This window comes from Chiloscyllium plagiosum, unplaced genomic scaffold (assembly GCF_037043375.1).
Source record: "Chiloscyllium plagiosum isolate Xiang-an unplaced genomic scaffold, Cpla_swu_hap1 HiC_scaffold_44, whole genome shotgun sequence".
In the NCBI taxonomy this organism is placed as follows: domain Eukaryota; kingdom Metazoa; phylum Chordata; class Chondrichthyes; order Orectolobiformes; family Hemiscylliidae; genus Chiloscyllium; species Chiloscyllium plagiosum.
Genome location: NW_028270182.1, coordinates 5,767,952 through 5,788,949, shown reverse-complemented (window position 1 = coordinate 5,788,949; position 20,998 = coordinate 5,767,952). Strand labels below are relative to the sequence as shown.

General features: G+C 42.2%; 1 long non-coding RNA gene across 1 annotated transcript; it reads left to right on the top strand.

Moving 5' to 3' along the window:
- Positions 1-538: 538 nt before the first annotated feature.
- On the top strand, positions 539-20,563 carry LOC122544420 (uncharacterized). The gene is made up of 5 exons (XR_006310334.2): positions 539-699; positions 6,369-6,478; positions 18,327-18,436; positions 18,990-19,046; positions 20,218-20,563. It is a non-coding gene; the product is annotated as an uncharacterized LOC122544420 (long non-coding RNA).
- Positions 20,564-20,998: the final 435 nt, after the last annotated feature.

Here is a 20,998-nt window from a genome sequence, read left to right as displayed (position 1 = left end):
GTGGGAGGAAACCGGTGCGCCCGGAGGAAACCCACGCAGACACGGGGAGAATGTGCAAACTCCACACAGACAGTCACCCGAGGCTAGAATCGAACCTGGGTCCCTGGTCCTGTGAGGTGGTTACTTACACATATCGAGGTGACTGATACATAAAATGGAGACATGTCACCACAAGTCATAGAGGTTGCTGTTTTGAGGTTGGAGCTTCTCAAAATCACTGAAACATTCCAGAACCAATTTGGCATAGTAATACTTGATGAGACAATGCAGATGGAACTTTATTCTGTAACTAAATAATACAAGTTGTGTTAGATGAGACTGTGCAGATAGAGGCTTACTCTGTAACCAAACAAGCTAGGAGTATTCAATAGGGACTATAATAGATGAAATTTTACTCGATATCTAACCTGTGCTGCACATACCCTATGAGTTTTTGATAAGATGGTGCAGAAGAAGATTTACTCGAGACCCGTATTTTAGTTCAGTAAGTTCATTGTGCCTGACCATTTCTTTTTTGGTTTCAGATGTGACACATTGAAGGATTACTGGTACATTGGAGAAAACTGAATTCCTGGTCCATACGTTGACTGTCACCATCGTGACAGTAGTGGTGGTTCTGATAATCATAGTCACATTGATAGTACTGACTGTGTGTTGTACAAGATACCAACATATGGTCAAGCAAAACCATTCATCAAGGTATTTTAGTCACCGCCTCTAACATCTCCTTCTTTGTGGCTCAATGTCAATGGAATAATATTCCAGAGATTCTGCATTTAATTCCACAATGGCAGTTTGAGACTCTGAATTCTGTTTTAAAAATCTGTAAATAAGCTATTGCCTCCAGTTATAGTGGCCATGGAGTTGCTGGATTCTTGTAAGTGCCCAAATAATCCACAAATATTTTTGGGAATTACCCAGTTTGTTCAATAAAACTGCATTTTGCCAGTAACAGCAGCAGTGGGTGGAGCAACAGCGAGGACTGGGGGTTGCTGGGAAGGTAAATCTAAAATTATACAAACTTACCTTGTGCATAGGCAGAGCGCACACTGATCAGGAGCGGACATGGGATTGCTGAGTAAGTGAAGCAATATACTTGGGTCGCTGTGTTACCTGAAACATTACTTAGGTAGTATCTCCCACCCATCCTCCTCGTCTAACCAAAAAAAAGTTTCTGTGAGCCGGATTGGTAAGATAACTAGTTTTTAAAAAAAATTCTTTATGTTTCTACAGTCTCTTTGGGAATTTAGTACAGTGGGAATGGCGGTTCGGGCAGTTGAATGTTCCTTCTGCAGAATGTGGGAGGGAAGTGTCACCTCCAGTGTCCCTGCTGACTGCATCTGTGGGAAGTACACCCAACTCCAGCTCCTGGAAAACAGCGTTCGGGAACTGGAGCTGGAGCTGGATGAACTTTGGATCATTCGAGAGACAGAGGGAGATATTGAGAGGGGTTACAGGGAGGTAGTCACACCTCGGATACAAGAAAAGGGCAAATGGGTTACTGTCAGGGGACGGAAAGGGAACTGGCAGGCAGTACAGGGAACCCTTGTGGCCGTTCCCCTCAATAACAAGTATACCGTTTTGGATACTGTTGGAGAGAGCGACTTACCAGGGGTAAGCTATGGGGTACAGGTCTCTGGCACAATGTCTGCCCTTGTTGCTCAGAAGGGAAAGGGGGAGATGAGCAGAGAATTAGTCATTGGGGACTGCATGGTTTCTGTTCCATGTACCCAATAAAGAGGCAGGCATAGCTGGGTCCCATGCAGGTGCCCATGGCTACCCCTTTGGTTTAGAAGAAGTGGGAGGATTGGAAGAAGTTGTTAAGGGTGAGGACTAGTTCAGCCAGACGGATAAGGGTATCGGTGGAAGGGTACTGGTTGGGATGGTGTGAGATCAACTTCACCAACACCTTTCACCCCAACCTCAAATTCACCTGGACTGTTTACTGACACCCTCATCCACCTGGCTAAACTGGTCCTCACCATGAACAACTTCTCCTTCCAATCCTCCCACTTCCTCCAAACCAAAGGGGTAGCCATGGGCACCCGCATGGGACCCAGCTATGCCTGTCTCTTTGTTGGGTACGTGGAACAGTCCATCTTCCGCGGTTACACAGGCACCACCCCCACCTGTTCCTCCACTACATCGATGACTGTATCGGTGCTACCCTCGTGCTCCCATGAGGAGGTCAAACAATTCATTAACTTCACCAACACCTTTTCACCCTGATCTCAAATTCACCTGGACCATCTCGGATACCTCCCTCCCATTCCTGGACCTCTCCATCTCCATCTCTGACGACCAACTAACCACGGACATCTAAGACAAGCCCTCCGACTCCCGCAGCTACCTAGACTACAACTCCTCCCACCCTACCTCCTGTAAAAAATGCCATCCCTTATTCCCAACTGCTCTGCCTCTGCTGCATCTGTTACCAGAATGACAAAGAAAATCCCTGATGGCCTCCTTCTTCCAAGATTACAATTTCTCTTCCCACGTGGTCAACAATGTCCTCCAGTGCATCTCCTCCACATCGCGCACCACTGCTCTTGAACCCCACCCCTCGCAATGCAACAAGGACAGAACCCTTCCCCCCCTCTCCCCGGACCTCACCTTCTACCCCACCAACCTTTGCATACATTGGATCATCCTCCATCACTTCCGCCACCTACAAACAGACTCCACCACCAGAAATATATTTCTGTCCCCATCCATACCAGAGTTCCAGAGAGACCATTCCCTCTGCGACTCCCTCATCAGGGACACACCCTCCCATCAGCCACACCTCACTCCTGGCACCTTCCCCTGCCACCACAGGAAATGCAAAATCTACACCCACATCACTCCCCTCACCTCCATCCAAGGCCTTAAAGGGTCCTTCCACGTCCGACAGAAATTTACCTGTACCTCCACCAATGGCATCGACTGTATCCATTGCACCCGATGTGGTCTCTTCTACATCGGGGATACAGGATGCCTCCATGCGGACTGTTTTAGAGAACATCTCTGGGACACCACGCACCAACCAACCCCACTGCCCTGAGGCTGAACACTTCAACTCCCCCTCCCACTCCATCAAGGACATGCAGGTCCTGGGCCTCCTCCATCGCCAAACCCTTACCGATGCTTGGAGGAAGAACGCCTCATATTCCACCTTGGGACCCTGCAACCATAAGGGATCAATGTGGATTTCAACAGTTTCCTCATTTCCCCTGCCCCCAACATTACCCCAGTCCCAAGCCTCCAACTTGGCACTGCCCTCCTAACCTGTCCATCATCTTTCTCATCTATCCACTCCACCCTCCTCTCCGGCCCTTCACCTTCTCCCTCACCTTCATCTACTTATTGCATTCTCAGGTACCTTCCCTCTAGCTCCCCCCACACCACCCCATTTATCGCTCAGCACCACCAGCCACAAACCTCATTCCTTATGCCCAAAGCGTCGATTCTCCTGCTCCTCAGATGCTGCCTGACCTGCTGCGCTTTTCTAGCACAACACTCTCGACTCTGATCTCCAGCATCTGCAGTCCTCACTTTCTGCCAAGTTAGTGTCTGATGTCTGACATAGAGGGTCTTCAGAGCAAGCAGAGCAAGCAAGCAATCTGAAGTCACCTGGTACCCACTCTGATGTCCGTGTCGAGAATTCTCAGCAGCCATTTTCCTCGCTGCCAGAAGTATGATAGAAAGCTGCATATTAATGAGGTGATCCACTGTAAGCAAGGTTGTTAACCAAGCAATAATCCTCCTTTAATTGGCAACTCACCACTCCTTAGTGGGTACATCACATTGACACCCTATTTTAAAAGTGCTGCAAATTGTTCCCGGCATCAACTTAGGCCTCACTGGCCTTTTCACACGATTCTGCTGCATTTCAAACCATAGCTCAGGTCATTCAGCCCCCTATAGGACTCTGCCTGAAAAAAAAAGGATATATTTGAAAAGAAAAGCAAAATGGATTATGGAGACTAAACCAGTGAGTGGAACTGGGTGGATAGATCCATCAAAGAGCCACTAAACTAAAACAAAGAACTGCTGATATGTAAAATCTGAATCAGAAATTGCTGGAGAAACTCAGCAGGTCTGGCAGCATCTGTGGGAAGAAAACAGAGTTAATATCTTGAATCCAGTGACTCCTCATTCTGGCTGACTATATTCCTCGTTACAAAATGTTTGTCTTTTATTCAATCAGTTAATCCGTGTAAACATAGAGGTTCCTGGGATGGTGTTGAATGTACCTGCCAAATACCATACGAAGGACAGTACGGTGAATTATTACCCAAACTGTCCCTAGTAAGTTGCATCTGTTTTATAATTTATCTGGTTATTAGTTTACATTGCAGTGACAGACATCAAATTATTTTTAAAATTAAACAATATGGCAACACTACAACTCACTAATAATATGAAATATGACAACATATTTTAATAAGGAAATATTACACTTCAATATTAGCATGGGAAAAGGCTACATCTCAATATTAACATAAAGAACATTCTACCCCAATAATAACATAGAGACTACTATGCTTCAGTATCAGCAATAATTTGCCTTAATCCTAACACAGAGAACGCTGCGCTCCAAAATTAATGCAAGTAATGTTACAGTCCAATACTAACATCAGTAATATCATTCTGTTTAAATATTGAAAAATATTACACCCATTATCAACACAGGGAACATTACACCACAATCATAACACAGTGAATGTTACATTCCAATATTAAATTGGGTGCACAGACACTGGGGAGTCAGAAAGTAAGTTACTTGCTGCAGTATTCCTAGCCTTTAACCTACTCTTGTAACTGCTGTATTTATACAGTGAGTCCAGCTGAATTTCTGCTTAATGGTCACCCACAGCACGTTGATAGTGGGGGATTCAGTGATGGTAACACCATTCAATGTCAAGGGACTGTGGCTGGACTGCTTTTTATTGGAGATGGTCATTGCCAGGCATTTGCCTGGTCCAAACGCACTTGCAACTTTTCAGACTAAGCCTGGACATTGTTGCATTTGAGCTGGACTGCTTCAGGAGTAGTGCTGAATGAGCAAAGATCCTTGCCTCTGACCTTATGATGGAGGGAAGGTCATAACATGATAGCTGCTCTGACCGTGGCCTCAAATACCTTTTCCTGCCCATTCCCCCATCCTCTGACTCCCTTATCTGTGGAATTATATACTGCAAAGGGTTGCCTAGGCTGGGTCACTAAGTAAAATCAAGACTGAGATAGACAGGTATTGAATCAGTAAGGGAGTAATGTTTATGAGGTAAAGGTAGGAAAGTAGAATTGAGGATAATTCATCAACTATAATCTCACTTAATTAGAGAGAAAAAAACCTAATTGGCTCAATGGCCTATTTTAGATTAGATTAGATTCCCGACAGTGTGGAAACAGGTCCTTCGGCCCAACAAGTCCACACCGACCCTCTGAAGAGTAACCCACCCAGACCCAATTCCCTCTGATTAATGCACCTAACACGATGGACAATTTAACATGGTCAATTCACCTGACCTGCACATCTTTGGACTGTGGGAGGAAACCCACGCAGACGCGGGGAGAACGTGCAAACTCCACACAGACAGTTGCCCGAGGCTGGAACAGAACCCGGGTCCCTGGCGCTGTGAGGCAGCAGTGCTAACCACTGAGCCACCGTGCCGCCCTAACTCTTAATCCTAACTCTTCTGGTCTCATGGTTTTTGTAAATCAAAATATTTTGTTTGTTTCTGCATTTCCCTGAATATGACATTTAGGCTTATTTTTGTCTGTAGGAGACACGAACTGGGATGAATCTGATTTGCATTTCCACCTCCCACCCCTGTGCTTCAATTAGCCTCAGGTTGGCCATATCCTTGACCCATCCCCACCCCAACAACTTATCCACTTTATATATTATCAATTCACAAAGCCTATTGTAAAAACTGGACTACATCCAAGAGCACATAAATCCCCCAAATAAACAATTGGATCACATAATTGCACACCTCAACAAATGTCTAAACTGAAACCATGAAAGCTATTGAAAGCACTTAAAAAATTAGATACCTTTTAAAACTTTTCCCACTTTCATGCAGCTAATGTAAAATATCACTACTCTTGCATAAAATCAGCAAACCTTCCAAAGACTGACCTTTAATGAAACTACCACAATATGAAATATCTTGTTTATAAAAATAGGATACTTTGGAGCTCACATCTTCACCTGCCCTCAGAAAACAGACAGACAGCATAAATGTAGATGGAACATCCACCCATATTGTTTGGAGGCAATTTTTGTGCTATCCTGCTTGCGTTAAACTTGGGTCCTAAGGTGTACAGCTTATTGTTACAAATGTAAATAAGGTACTAACACATGTTGCAATGTATTACAGGAAATGTCACTTATGCCATCAGAGTGACAGTAAAAATAGAGAACAGGAATTACTCCATTGAACTGGCAAACAGATCATCTGAAACATTCTCAAAGGAGTTTAAGGAACAGGTTGGAAACTTTCCATATACTTGTATTGAATGGCAATTCTTAGAAATTGTTTTGAAAATATTATACATTTTATGACAAATGAGGGCATCTTGGTGAATTCAAATTGGGATTGTTTTCTCTTCTTAAGTGTGATACAGTGAGGAATTATTTGATTAGCTATTTTTTTCCTGTTCACCTTTGTCCCTTTATTGAGATAGGTCGAAGGGTGTGTATCTTTTAGGAGTTGTCGGTGTCTGCAGGGATCATAATAAATTGCATGTTAAACAGGGACCGTTCACTTTACTTTTTTTTAAAATCATGTCCGTACCTTCTCTTTGAAATGACTTATCTCTCAAATCCCAAACTTTATCCTTTTCTATAGAAACAGCATACACGAGTACTCTATATAAACAGCATATCCGAGTTACCATTTCCGTGGCCTGTCTTTCTCTATCTCTTTCACACAAGTACACAGGAGTATGTTTATCTGCTAATCTTTTTGTTTCTTCAGATGCAATTTATATCAACAGATATGAACACTTGAGATCACAATGACAGGGTACGAATCTCAGAACAGGATTTATAGTCCTGATAAATTTATATTATGTGCAATAAAAATAACATGGGATTCATGTTCATTGAAATCTGTGCAGATATGCAAATAATTGCTCTGTAACGGATGATGAAGGTTTAAAGCTACAGGTCAAGGAGGAGAGCAAAATTCCCCTCTGTTGAGAAGAAGTTACAAAGAGGTAACTGGAAATGAGATTAAATTAAAAGCCATGTTACACAATCATGCCTATTTTGGCCTCAGATTTGCCTATTTATATCAGATCTTCAAGAGCTGAATGCATAGGGCAGATGAAATTCAGCTCCATTGATTATATCTGTTGGATCTTGCTTTACTGTCATAAAGCAGTAACTAGCATTGAACATAATTTTTGCTGTTTTTCCTCTTCCCTCATGTTTTCAGCCAGGGCAGCATTGATTAGATTTGATTACTTACAGTCTGGGAAACAGGCCCTTTGGCCCAACAAATCCACACCGACCCTCCAAAGAGCAACCCGCCCAGCCCCATTCCCCTACATTTACCCCTTCACCTAACGCTACAGGCAATTTAGCATGGCCAATTCACCTAACCTGCACATCTTTGGACTGTGGGAGGAAACCGGAGCACCCGGAGGAAACCCACGCAGACACGGGGAGAATGTGCAAACTCCACACAGTCAGTTGCCCGAGGCAGGAATTGAACGCGGGTCTCTGGCGTTGTGAAGCAACAGTGCTAACAACTGTGCCACCGTGCCGCCCATCACAAAGCTATTTTCAACAATAAAGCAGAGAGGTTCAATGACAGCATGAGAAATGAAACGAAAACAGAATATCGAAGAAAGCTTGCAATCCAGGAATTGTATCAACAGTAACGATTCACCAAAGAAAATAATTTTGCTCTCAATTACACTCAGCAGTAAAATCGCACAGCCACACGAACACCTCATCTTAAATGTCTTTGTGTGGCGTGTCATTGTGTTGGGCACTGATTTAAAGCCATTCTTCCTCCTAAACAGCAGTGATTGCTCATGAAAATCTCCAACCAGACCCTATGCTACACTAACACTGTTTTAGCCACATGTAGAAGTTGACCTTTAAAACCTGCAAACATATCTCCAGAAATGAAGAGTCAACTCATATGCCAAGTATAAAAGTGAAGAAGTGGTGGTTGTCATGTTTACCAATCACCTTAGGGGGTCAGCTATGTGCAGGGTACGTCTTAAACTCCTGCATATTATTGCAGCACAGCCTGTATTGTCTGCCTACACCCTGATCCCTTACACCCAGTTAGAAAGTACAGGTCAATAAAACATTCATCTGTGGAGAGAAAAATTCAGGCTCCAAATGTCAGAATAGCATCTTGGGGCTGGAAAAGTGGGTGGGAGGGGTCAAGGTATATGCAAAAACAGGAATTTTGGGACCATGAAAATGAAGTCATCATATATGCCGGGTTGATGTATACTGTAATTTTGATGGGAAATAACTCCTTGTCACACAAGCAATGTTGATTGTTGACTGTCTGTTTCAGGCAGAGCACTGTCACCTCCTTCTCAGAAGGTTGTGGGTTAAAGTCTCACTCCAGTTTATAATCCACGCTGAGATATGAGCCTACTGACATGCCGGCGAGATGAAGATAGGGTGGCAGGATCCCCATCACTGAAGGGGCTCAGTGAATCAGTTTGGTTTTATTACTCACCAGCTCACATTGATTCAATGTGTGGTTAGATTTCAAACTGAGAATCTGTGGGTTTCTAAACCCGTTCCACAATCACTGCACTTGACAAACTGCTCTCATTTATCAGGGGTTTGCTTTTGCCAACCCATTTGCTTTCTTTGAAATATCCTCGGCATCATTTTCATCTCCATTGACTGTCTGATACTCTGATGGGAGGGGATCATTGACCTGTTGATTTCACGGGGTCAGCAATCACCTCTGGTCAAGCTGAAAATGATGACGAGAAACCTTTGTTGTGTTAACAGTGCCAACCTGAATGTGCGTTAATCGCTATTTATGCCGAGTTGGTGGTGATACAAATGAGGAGCTTCTTTGTCCACTTCAAAGGGCAGTTGTTATCACATAGGTGTGGGCCAAGGGTGACACGTAGGCTGTACAGGTCTGGGTGACAGAATTCCTTCTCTAGACAGTGAAAGTGTTGGAATTTTACAACAATACAACAGATTCATGGTCATTTTCAATTATAACAAAGCTTTGATTTCCATACAAATTCTTAAAATTCCATACTTAGACCTGAATTCACAGTCCTCCAACTTAGAAGCCAGCAATGTAGTCACTGAAAGATTGTTTTGTTCCATTTGAGAGTATAATCTCAACGTTTTACTCATATTGCTGTCCTGATATGTACAACTATTAATTTAAAGGTTAATGAAAGCTTCTTCTGAGCATGTCCTTTTAACTGTGAGCTAATTCACATTTCAGAAGCATTCACGACTTCAGCTCGTGCCAAATTACAAAAATGTATCGTTCTGGTACTTTTAGATAAGGGATTATATACAGAAGAAGACCATGCTCCTGGCTCAGCCTTACAAGTCAGACGTGGAGAAAAGAATGCTCTGGTGCATGGGCGCTTTTCCAGTTAGTACTCCATCATTTACAGAAAGGACATGCCTTAGGAGACGTGGAGAGACTCTTTTGGACTTGAAATCGGGAACTAGGAGAGGAAGATATGTTGGAAAATGTAAAGAAAATCTCAATGCATAACAAAGCGCAGGCTATGCAATTGAAGATTTTACATAGGGCTCATATGGCACCAGAGAGGCTAGCTAAGTTCAAGAGAGGAGCGTCACCAGGGTGTCCCAAATGTAAAATCAGTATAGGCACTCTCACACAATGCTTTTGGTCATGTTGCAAGATCTGGAGATACTGGGGTGCCATAGTAAAGCAACTGAAGGAAATCCTGGGAATTGAAGTCAAAATGGTCCCAGTATTTCTTCTTCTGGGCTTGCCAAATTTGCCCTCTCTGGGGGAACACGGGAAGAGAATGTGTAACATTCTTCCCCACTGTGCGAGAAAGAACATTTTAATGAATTGGACATTGGAAAAAAAACCCAGGTCTTATGGAGTGGTGCAGGCTGGTGATGGAGCATCTCCCCCAAGACTACCTCACAAATATGGTGCACCACAACATGGAGCAGTTTTATAAGACATTGTGGCCCTTTCTAAATTATATTGATGCAGACTTATTGGCAATATTAATTGGGGCCGTGATATAGCTGTGAGGATCAGTTTGGACGCCCGAGGGGCACTGGGAGGGGGAATCTGGGGAAAAATATGAATGGGTGTAATGACTGGTGCTCCCAGGGGCAGGAGCTTCAGTGAAGGTGTGGTGTGTGAAATAATGTGATAAAATTTAATTTAAGTTAATTTGAATTCAGCTTAATTAAATTTTTATGTAATTTGATTGTCGTTTAGTTTAGTAGATACATTTGTTCTGGTAGAATAGAGTAGTTTAATATTAATAGTACTATGATATGACATTGTTGTACAACCTCTATCTTTTTGTATATTTTTTTACATATAGTTGCTTTGTAAAAGATTTGAAAAAGTTTTTAATAAAAATATTTATTTAAAAATGTATCATACACAACTAATGATGTGACTAGTGAGTTTTACATTCTCAAAGCTATTTTATAAACTGAGTAGCAATTAAGAGCCGAAGGCTTCATATAATGTATGAAATATTTGACACACTTCGTCTTAATTGTTGACCATCTGGTTGCAACCATTCCAGTATCGATCCTATAAGCATTGGTTCTGCAATTAATGATCCTCGAATTATTGATCTGGTCTGAATTAGTTCCTTATTTTCCCAGAGAGAAATGGATTGCTGCATAGTTCATTCAGCTCAGTGAAACTGTCAAATTAACTAGCATAGATAGAGGGTGGCAGGAGGCAAAGCATCTCTAACGTTTCCATGTTGAGCACAATTTATTTAGTTCATTGCACATACGTACAGGATAGCTGTATAGGCACCTATACGTGCACCATAAAGGGACCTTCAATTGTGTTTGGAGCTGATTACTGTGTTTCACCACACAATGTAATTACTGCAGGGTCATGCAGCTTAGAGAAAACATTTGAGAGATGTGAGAGATACATTGCCAAAGTCGCGATTTCGTTATCCACTAACTGTTCAACAGTTGATTGCTCTACGTGTGTCGTAGACAATTTCAAGGACTACTTTACATCTACAAATACACCTTTGAGTTGGATCTCTGTATTAAGAGAGGGTATTATATCTCTGTATTTAGGTCGAAGGGTGTGTATCTTTTAGGAGTTGTCGGTGTCTGCAGGGATCATAATAAATTGCATGTTAAACAGGGACCGTTCACTTTACTTTATTTTAAAATCATGTCCGTACCTTCTCTTTGAAATGACTTATCTCTCAAATCCCAAACTTTATCCTTTTCTATAGAAACAGCATACACGAGTACTCTATATAAACAGCATATCCGAGTTACCATTTCCGTGGCCTGTCTTTCTCTATCTCTTTCACACAAGTACACAGGAGTATGTTTATCTGCTAATCTTTTTGTTTCTTCAGATGCAATTTATATCAACAGATATGAACACTTGAGATCACAATGACAGGGTACGAATCTCAGAACAGGATTTATAGTCCTGATAAATTTATATTATGTGCAATAAAAATAACATGGGATTCATGTTCATTGAAATCTGTGCAGATATGCAAATAATTGCTCTGTAACGGATGATGAAGGTTTAAAGCTACAGGTCAAGGAGGAGAGCAAAATTCCCCTCTGTTGAGAAGAAGTTACAAAGAGGTAACTGGAAATGAGATTAAATTAAAAGCCATGTTACACAATCATGCCTATTTTGGCCTCAGATTTGCCTATTTATATCAGATCTTCAAGAGCTGAATGCATAGGGCAGATGAAATTCAGCTCCATTGATTATATCTGTTGGATCTTGCTTTACTGTCATAAAGCAGTAACTAGCATTGAACATAATTTTTGCTGTTTTTCCTCTTCCCTCATGTTTTCAGCCAGGGCAGCATTGATTAGATTTGATTACTTACAGTCTGGGAAACAGGCCCTTTGGCCCAACAAATCCACACCGACCCTCCAAAGAGCAACCCGCCCAGCCCCATTCCCCTACATTTACCCCTTCACCTAACGCTACAGGCAATTTAGCATGGCCAATTCACCTAACCTGCACATCTTTGGACTGTGGGAGGAAACCGGAGCACCCGGAGGAAACCCACGCAGACACGGGGAGAATGTGCAAACTCCACACAGTCAGTTGCCCGAGGCAGGAATTGAACGCGGGTCTCTGGCGTTGTGAAGCAACAGTGCTAACAACTGTGCCACCGTGCCGCCCATCACAAAGCTATTTTCAACAATAAAGCAGAGAGGTTCAATGACAGCATGAGAAATGAAACGAAAACAGAATATCGAAGAAAGCTTGCAATCCAGGAATTGTATCAACAGTAACGATTCACCAAAGAAAATAATTTTGCTCTCAATTACACTCAGCAGTAAAATCGCACAGCCACACGAACACCTCATCTTAAATGTCTTTGTGTGGCGTGTCATTGTGTTGGGCACTGATTTAAAGCCATTCTTCCTCCTAAACAGCAGTGATTGCTCATGAAAATCTCCAACCAGACCCTATGCTACACTAACACTGTTTTAGCCACATGTAGAAGTTGACCTTTAAAACCTGCAAACATATCTCCAGAAATGAAGAGTCAACTCATATGCCAAGTATAAAAGTGAAGAAGTGGTGGTTGTCATGTTTACCAATCACCTTAGGGGGTCAGCTATGTGCAGGGTACGTCTTAAACTCCTGCATATTATTGCAGCACAGCCTGTATTGTCTGCCTACACCCTGATCCCTTACACCCAGTTAGAAAGTACAGGTCAATAAAACATTCATCTGTGGAGAGAAAAATTCAGGCTCCAAATGTCAGAATAGCATCTTGGGGCTGGAAAAGTGGGTGGGAGGGGTCAAGGTATATGCAAAAACAGGAATTTTGGGACCATGAAAATGAAGTCATCATATATGCCGGGTTGATGTATACTGTAATTTTGATGGGAAATAACTCCTTGTCACACAAGCAATGTTGATTGTTGACTGTCTGTTTCAGGCAGAGCACTGTCACCTCCTTCTCAGAAGGTTGTGGGTTAAAGTCTCACTCCAGTTTATAATCCACGCTGAGATATGAGCCTACTGACATGCCGGCGAGATGAAGATAGGGTGGCAGGATCCCCATCACTGAAGGGGCTCAGTGAATCAGTTTGGTTTTATTACTCACCAGCTCACATTGATTCAATGTGTGGTTAGATTTCAAACTGAGAATCTGTGGGTTTCTAAACCCGTTCCACAATCACTGCACTTGACAAACTGCTCTCATTTATCAGGGGTTTGCTTTTGCCAACCCATTTGCTTTCTTTGAAATATCCTCGGCATCATTTTCATCTCCATTGACTGTCTGATACTCTGATGGGAGGGGATCATTGACCTGTTGATTTCACGGGGTCAGCAATCACCTCTGGTCAAGCTGAAAATGATGACGAGAAACCTTTGTTGTGTTAACAGTGCCAACCTGAATGTGCGTTAATCGCTATTTATGCCGAGTTGGTGGTGATACAAATGAGGAGCTTCTTTGTCCACTTCAAAGGGCAGTTGTTATCACATAGGTGTGGGCCAAGGGTGACACGTAGGCTGTACAGGTCTGGGTGACAGAATTCCTTCTCTAGACAGTGAAAGTGTTGGAATTTTACAACAATACAACAGATTCATGGTCATTTTCAATTATAACAAAGCTTTGATTTCCATACAAATTCTTAAAATTCCATACTTAGACCTGAATTCACAGTCCTCCAACTTAGAAGCCAGCAATGTAGTCACTGAAAGATTGTTTTGTTCCATTTGAGAGTATAATCTCAACGTTTTACTCATATTGCTGTCCTGATATGTACAACTATTAATTTAAAGGTTAATGAAAGCTTCTTCTGAGCATGTCCTTTTAACTGTGAGCTAATTCACATTTCAGAAGCATTCACGACTTCAGCTCGTGCCAAATTACAAAAATGTATCGTTCTGGTACTTTTAGATAAGGGATTATATACAGAAGAAGACCATGCTCCTGGCTCAGCCTTACAAGTCAGACGTGGAGAAAAGAATGCTCTGGTGCATGGGCGCTTTTCCAGTTAGTACTCCATCATTTACAGAAAGGACATGCCTTAGGAGACGTGGAGAGACTCTTTTGGACTTGAAATCGGGAACTAGGAGAGGAAGATATGTTGGAAAATGTAAAGAAAATCTCAATGCATAACAAAGCGCAGGCTATGCAATTGAAGATTTTACATAGGGCTCATATGGCACCAGAGAGGCTAGCTAAGTTCAAGAGAGGAGCGTCACCAGGGTGTCCCAAATGTAAAATCAGTATAGGCACTCTCACACAATGCTTTTGGTCATGTTGCAAGATCTGGAGATACTGGGGTGCCATAGTAAAGCAACTGAAGGAAATCCTGGGAATTGAAGTCAAAATGGTCCCAGTATTTCTTCTTCTGGGCTTGCCAAATTTGCCCTCTCTGGGGGAACACGGGAAGAGAATGTGTAACATTCTTCCCCACTGTGCGAGAAAGAACATTTTAATGAATTGGACATTGGAAAAAAAACCCAGGTCTTATGGAGTGGTGCAGGCTGGTGATGGAGCATCTCCCCCAAGACTACCTCACAAATATGGTGCACCACAACATGGAGCAGTTTTATAAGACATTGTGGCCCTTTCTAAATTATATTGATGCAGACTTATTGGCAATATTAATTGGGGCCGTGATATAGCTGTGAGGATCAGTTTGGACGCCCGAGGGGCACTGGGAGGGGGAATCTGGGGAAAAATATGAATGGGTGTAATGACTGGTGCTCCCAGGGGCAGGAGCTTCAGTGAAGGTGTGGTGTGTGAAATAATGTGATAAAATTTAATTTAAGTTAATTTGAATTCAGCTTAATTAAATTTTTATGTAATTTGATTGTCGTTTAGTTTAGTAGATACATTTGTTCTGGTAGAATAGAGTAGTTTAATATTAATAGTACTATGATATGACATTGTTGTACAACCTCTATCTTTTTGTATATTTTTTTACATATAGTTGCTTTGTAAAAGATTTGAAAAAGTTTTTAATAAAAATATTTATTTAAAAATGTATCATACACAACTAATGATGTGACTAGTGAGTTTTACATTCTCAAAGCTATTTTATAAACTGAGTAGCAATTAAGAGCCGAAGGCTTCATATAATGTATGAAATATTTGACACACTTCGTCTTAATTGTTGACCATCTGGTTGCAACCATTCCAGTATCGATCCTATAAGCATTGGTTCTGCAATTAATGATCCTCGAATTATTGATCTGGTCTGAATTAGTTCCTTATTTTCCCAGAGAGAAATGGATTGCTGCATAGTTCATTCAGCTCAGTGAAACTGTCAAATTAACTAGCATAGATAGAGGGTGGCAGGAGGCAAAGCATCTCTAACGTTTCCATGTTGAGCACAATTTATTTAGTTCATTGCACATACGTACAGGATAGCTGTATAGGCACCTATACGTGCACCATAAAGGGACCTTCAATTGTGTTTGGAGCTGATTACTGTGTTTCACCACACAATGTAATTACTGCAGGGTCATGCAGCTTAGAGAAAACATTTGAGAGATGTGAGAGATACATTGCCAAAGTCGCGATTTCGTTATCCACTAACTGTTCAACAGTTGATTGCTCTACGTGTGTCGTAGACAATTTCAAGGACTACTTTACATCTACAAATACACCTTTGAGTTGGATCTCTGTATTAAGAGCTGAAAATGTGCTGCTGGAAAAGCGCAGCAGGTCAGGCAGCATCCAGGGAACAGGAGAATCGACGTTTCGGGCATAAGCCCTTCTTCAGGAAGAAGGGCTTATGCCCGAAACGTCGATTCTCCTGTTCCCTGGATGCTGCCTGACCTACTGCGCTTTTCCAGCAACACATTTTCAGCTCTGATCTCCAGCATCTGCAGACCTCACTTTCTCCTCTCTGTATTAAGATGTCACCATGACCAGAACATACAGCGCTGATACAGGAAATATGAGCTTACAGCAATAGGCCCCAAATGTTTGTAAGATTCGACTGATATTCTTGTGTTTCAGTCATAGTGGTTAACACGGTGAGGTCTACAGCTGCTGAAGCTGCAGAATTATCTTGCGGTTTCCATATTAAGGATTAATCTCCTGTAACCAAACCAGCGATAAAACTCACTTTGAAATTACAAAGAGCTGTGCGCTTTCTGTTAGTTTTATTGGACGCTAATAACTAACAACACTATTATTACTAGTTTTAAGAATACTGGGATACAGAAAAATTGCTGGTTGGGTGGGGAGGTTGGATATTATGTAATGAAACTTCTCAGACTATGTCCAGTTAAGTTGGCAAACTCTCTAAGGACCAATCCTTTATGGTGGGAGCACAGGTAACAGTATTAATCAGTACCCTAGCCAAGGAGTGGGACCTGTAGTTTCATTATGCAATGCTGTGAACGATCGATCTGTGTTTGGTAATTACTTTGCATGATGTGTCTGACTAATTTTTTTTTAGATTAGATTAGATTACTTACAGTGTGGAAACAGGCCCTTCGGCCCAACAAATCCACACCGACCCACTGAAGTGCAACCCCCCAGACCCATTCCCCTACATTTACCCCTACACCTAACACTACGGGCAATTTAGCATGGCCAATTCACCTGACCTGCTCATCTTTGGACTGTGGGAGGAAACCGGAGCACCCAGAGGAAACCCACGCAGACACGGGGAGAAAGTGCAAACTCCACACAGTCAGTCGCCTGAGTCGGGAATTGAACCCGGGTCTCTGGCGCTGTGAGGCAGCAGTGCTAACCACTGTGCCACCCCCGTGCCGCCCATGTTGACTTTCTTGAAAAAAAAACTGAAATTTAGTTAGGTCACAGCAGAATTGTCACCTCTCTTCCAAAGATTGGATCTCAGATAGACTGGTGGAATGAAAGACTTTAATTTTTGACAATTAATTCATGATACATGGGTGTCACTAGTTAGACCAGTATTTATTGTTCAGAGGGCAGTTAACAGACAGCCACTTTGCTGTGGGTCTGGAACCATAGTAGGCCAGACCAGATAAGGATGGCAGATTTCCTTCCCTAAAAAGCATTAATGAACCATTAATTTAATAATAATAATCATCAATAATGTCAACAAGAGTACCATCAGGATCGCTTTTTATTGAATTCAGATTTCACCATCTACTGCAATGGGTTTTGATCCTTTGCTCACAGAACATCAGGTGCTAATTCAGTGACATTACCAGTGTGTCATCATCTCCTAACTGAAGTTCACTATAAAGGTCAAAGACTTCTTATCCTCCTCTCCTACTCTGTTTGAAGCATTTACTGCCCATCCCCATTCTCCCTGCAAAGATGGTAGTACAAATAATGGGCTTGCAAGGCCTCAGCAGAGTCACTGCCAACCACACTGAATGAAACTGACATGAAACTGGAACCTTGTATAGGTGGTGTAAATTCAGCATTCAGTACAATTGATTTTAAATTGGCAATTCCACTTACACATATCAAGGTGGTTGATGCATGAAGTGGAGACATGTCACACAAGCCTTATGGGTTGCTGTTTTGAGGTTGGAGATTCTCATAATTGATTAAACATTCCAGAACCAATTTTGCTGAGCACCTTGGCAACGCATCTGGCATAGTAGCGCTTGCTGAGACAGTGCAGATGGAACTTTACTCTCTAACGAAACAAAGCAAGGTGTGTTAAATGAGACAGTGCAGAGAGAGGTTTACTCTGTAACTGAACCATGCTAGGAATATTCAATGGGGACTATAATACCCAGTTTGTTCAATGAGACTTCCCACACCATTGTATGTTATCTCTTACCAGCCTCACGTGTGTCCAAGTGAACATCTCAAGGAACAGGCTCACCATGGGGATGGTGTGGGTACAGTGATAGTGTACCTTTGGAGACCCAGGCTTGAATTCCACTGGTTCCTAAGGAGCATGTGATAACATTGCTGAACAGTTTAAGTAGAAGATTTGGGAGGAGAAACGAGAAGGCTCATCATTAGCTCTCAGAGGATCAACAATAAATATTGGTGGATGTTCACTTATTTTTAAATTAACAGAAAGTATAATTAAGTATGATTCCAAATACATTGTCCAAGACTCCTCTGAGGACTGGACCCATAAAATGATATTCAGTATGACTCCAAGTCTGTACAATACACTAACACAGGTTGAAATGTTTGTAATCCAGCAGGACGAAGACCCCAAATCAGATATTGAAATGGTGGGAGGAGGACAACTGGGAGTGGCGTGTATCCCAAGGTTTAACTCTCAGCAACCTTGCTGCTGCAAATGTTCACGGTAAGATTCAATGCTTTTCAAGCTCTAATCTTTTGGGATGTTCCTTAAGTCAGAATGACATGACCAGCGACTAAAGTCTGACAAGTTATCTCCAAACGATAGTGAAAGGAATTTATTTTAAACACAGCTTAATATTTTTGTTAGACAACCTAAGGTTAACAAATGTTCTCTCCCCTCCCCAACGCCCCCAAATCCCCAACCTGATGAACTGAAAGAATGCAAGATTTCCAATGCTGAGAACCTACAGTACTTGGGGTTGCTTTGAGATACAGAGGTATTGGTTGTTGGGCTTTGAGATGATGTGGGATGTGGACAGTGAGGGAGCTGAGGTTTTCTGATACTGTGAGACACAGAAGAGCTGGGATCTGGGACACTGTGGGAATTGGAATTGGGTGTTACAGGCGGTGTGAAGGCTGGTTTGCAGCATCTCACAGGGACCTCTGTCTGCAGAACACTGTCAGTGCTATGGACCAGAAGTAGATGTAGACTTTTCAATGCTGTGAAGATCAAAAGACTTTATAACAGTTGTGTTCAAATATTCATGTCTACCCAGATACTCAGAACTGAAGAGCCATTCGCCAGAACAGAGGACATGAACTCACCTTTCAGGGTAAGACTTTATTAGTTAATCCATTTCTATTCCACGGCCCAGAATGGAAAAGAGCTGCACATTTGTCCGTTGTCCTATTAAGATAGTATCAACTGTGAACTTAAAAACTAGGAGCAGGAGAAGGCAATTCAGTCTCTCCTGTCTGCTCCACCATCTAATACAATCATGGCTGATCTCACCCTGGCCTCAACTCCACTTTCCTGTCTGCTCCCCATAACCCTTCAAGCTAATTACAAATCTGTTTATCTCCTCCTTAAATTTACTCAATGCCCCAACATCCACCACACTCTGGGGTAGTGAATTCTATATATTAATGATCCTTTGAGGGAAGTAATTTATCATCATTGTTTGAAACTGCTAAGTCTAAAACAAGTCACTTAGTCTAAAACTATGATCACTCATTCTAAATTGCCCCACAAGGGGAACCATCCACTTATAGCTACCTTTTCAATCCTCATTAGCAGCTTACAGACTCGATATGTCCTGGGAGGCTGCTACCCAGTGGTAGGTGGGTGTGAGCGTGTTTTGGGGGTGTAACGATCAGTCTGCTTGGAAGTTGACCAAACCCATTAATGAGAGGAGTGCCTGACTCAACTCTGATTTGGGAGTGAGGGTTGGGGAATTAATGGGAACCAAGCTGTAGACTACAGCAGTCCGAACTTTTAATGCAGGATAATGGGGTGGATATGCCTGTTTTTCTCAGCCCCACATGCAGTGGGCTGTAACCTTCTGCTCATTTTAGAGGTGTTTAATCAAATACGTTAAGAAGATAAAACTCAGAGCAGGATAGACAATTTGGTTCATCAAACCTGCTCCACCAATCAACATGGTCATTTCACACCCACTCTCAGTATACATTGAGAGAGAAATATCTGTCAATCCCAGCCTTAAATATATTCAACGATGGAGCGACCTCAACCCTCTGGGGTAGAGAATTCCAAAGATAGACTTCCCTTTCAGTGAAGACATTTCTCTTCATCCCAGTCTGGGTCTCCAACTTTCCTGACATAAGGTGGCCAGAAGTGGACACTATTGCTCCAGATGCATAGCTTTAAACCAGGGAAGCATCATTCCCTCCCCTTTGTCATTGCGCTGCGTTGACATAATCAATTGCCAGACATTAAAAAGGCTGTTTTTATATTCAATTCAATATTCTGTTTTTATTCTTCAGATCAAAATGGTGAGGCTGCAGATGACGGAAGCATACACTGTTTAAGTTCTCCTGGTCTGATTAACACCTCACCTTCTCCACTCCAGAAACCATGCATCAGACTGACAAACAGAACTGGTCTGCAACGATCTGATTACGACATCATGTGGAACCATTTTTTTTCTTTCCTTGATTTAGTTCCATTAAAAGATCACAGTTAATTCTTTGTTATATTTGGTTTTGATCTTAAGGCCAGGAAGCTTGCATGAAAATCAGTGGGGGTCAATTACCGTGTGTGTCCCATAGGATATCAAATTAACTTGTCAAGGGTGAAGGGAAGGGACATTCCTGCAATGGAATACCTGATGGTAATTAGGTGTGGGGTTTCAGGCTGGTTCCTTCCCTTATCCCTGGTGCTGAATCCACCTTTGGTATCCCTCATGCTGACTTGACTGAGCTGAACCCAGGTTGGCAGTAGGACACAGCTTCCAAATATCAATGATTTGGAGATGCCGGTGTTGGACTGGGGTGTACAAAGTTAAAAATCACACAACACCAGGTTATAGTCCAACAGGTTTAATTGGAAGCACACTAGTTTTCGGAGCATCACTCTTTCATCAGGTGGTAGTGGAGGGCTCAATCCTAACACACAGAATTTACAGCAAAAATTTACAGTGTGATGTAACTGAAATTATACATTGAAAAATTGATTGTCTGTTAAGCCTTTCATCTGTTAGAATACAGTGATAATTTCACTTCTTCCATGTGTAAATCGCAAAACCTTTTTTTAAAAAGTTGCGTT